Source organism: Mastomys coucha, unplaced genomic scaffold (assembly GCF_008632895.1).
Source record: "Mastomys coucha isolate ucsf_1 unplaced genomic scaffold, UCSF_Mcou_1 pScaffold16, whole genome shotgun sequence".
Lineage (NCBI taxonomy): Eukaryota > Metazoa > Chordata > Mammalia > Rodentia > Muridae > Mastomys > Mastomys coucha.
In genome coordinates, this window is record NW_022196898.1 from 1429060 (window position 1) to 1431004 (window position 1945).

The following is a 1945-nucleotide window of genomic DNA, read 5'->3' on the forward strand; positions in this document are numbered from 1 at the left end:
CTCTCTCTCTCTCTCTCTCTCTCTCTCTCTCTCTCTCTCTCTCCTCCTACCCCCTCCCCCAGCCATGGTGAGTGTGTGTGTGTTGTGTGCACATGCCTGTGGCAGCTGGAGGTCAGCCTATGTGATCCTTCATCAAGAATCATCCAGCTTGCTCGCTTGCTTACTTGCTTGCTTGCTTGCTTGCTTGCTTGCTTGCTTGCTTGCTTTCTTCTCTTTCTTTTATTTAATGCAGAGCCTTCCACTGACCTAGAACTTTCTGTGCAGGCAAAACTAATGGATCTGTCTGTCTCCATACCCCAAGAACTGAGATTGCAATATAGTTCCTGCTAACTCTGGAGTCAAATTCTTTCATTGGAAACAAAAATATTGGTCCAAACTATCTTGGGCTAAATCTAAAGATCCTTTGCATCTTTAAATAACTCTCTGACTCTGAGTTTAAAGCCATAGTTCATTACATAAATCAGATTTGTTGCCAAAAAATACCAAGTACCATATGGCCCTTCTTGCTGTCTGTAATCTGGATTCGGTGTTGCCATAAATCACACTATGTCTCTTGAGATACAGCTAATGCCAGGCTTCAGTGCGTGTGCTTGTCCCACTCTCTACGGTTGCTACAAGAAAGGGCCAATGTCTTTCATAGAGTACACCACCAATCCCAACAACTCTGCATGCCCTTGATGCTGTAAGTCAGGTGGCTGACACTTCACTGGGTAATGAGGGTTGGCATCCTTTTATCTGTAGAGAAGTTCTCAAGGCCTGACTTACTAAATAATAATCCAAAGCCTTCCTAAGTCTAGTGCCAACACAATAAAATATGCAATGCTTGCTCTGAACAACAAAAATGTCATTAGAATTACATGATCATCATGCCAAAAAAAAAAAATATATGGCTAGGAATTTATCAAGAAAAATATCTAGCTGTGGGTGGTCCCTAAGGTCCAGAGTAGTGGCTCCAATGAGCACCTGAGGCCTCATCCCCATCGGGCACACTTAAGCTCTGTAGCTTATCGCTAAGTAGTATTTCACCATCTTAGTGTTTTGTAGGCATTTTGAAATCCAGCAACAAAGGAGGATATGGAACAGATATGTGAGATTTATCTAAAACCCATTTGTGTTAAGCAATCAAGCTATCCACAGAAGTATCCTTGGAGATCACACATGATACACTTAGGCAGCAACATGCGGCAACCACTATAAATGACCGTAGCTGCCTGCTTAGCTGCAGGTTTAACGGTGCCCTCACCGCCCCTCTCTCTTTGGCAGCCTGAGTCCCATTGATCTTAGCTCATTTCTATAGAGTTGGTTGAATGGGCTACTTCCTCTCACCTGTGAATTAAATGAAATGTTCTAACAGCTAAAGCCATTGTGCCAGCCAAGAGCAGACGAACTCTGCCAGGCCCGTTGTGCTGACAATAACACCTGTTGAGTTGTGTTGTGTTTCAGTGGCTGAGGAGTGTTTCAGTTTTTGAGATGCAACGTATAAAATAAAAAACAAGCCTCATCCTAAGTTTAATGACTGTACCAAGCCAATGAAGAAGCATGACAGCGTAGAAAAGGCTGTGTGTAACTTGGGAGCATCCTGCTCCACCACTTATGAGTGGATGGCTAAGACTCTGATGACTCTGTGTGAAGGGAAAGGTGGGAAACTCACCCAGTGGGACCACTGTGTGGATTAAATGAAGTAACTGAGACCACGTAACTAAGAGATGTGAGACACACATAGAGTTGCTAGACAGATAATGGATGGATGGATGGATAGATAGATAGATAGATAGATAGATAGATAGATAGATAAAATTGCTAGCATGAAGACCTAATGTTATGCATACATAAGTAATATACACATACATGTTATGTTTTGTCATTATAAACAAAACTCTAGATCTAGGGAGATGACAAGAGCACTTGAGTTCAAATCCCCAGCACCCATGTAAAAGTTCCACAT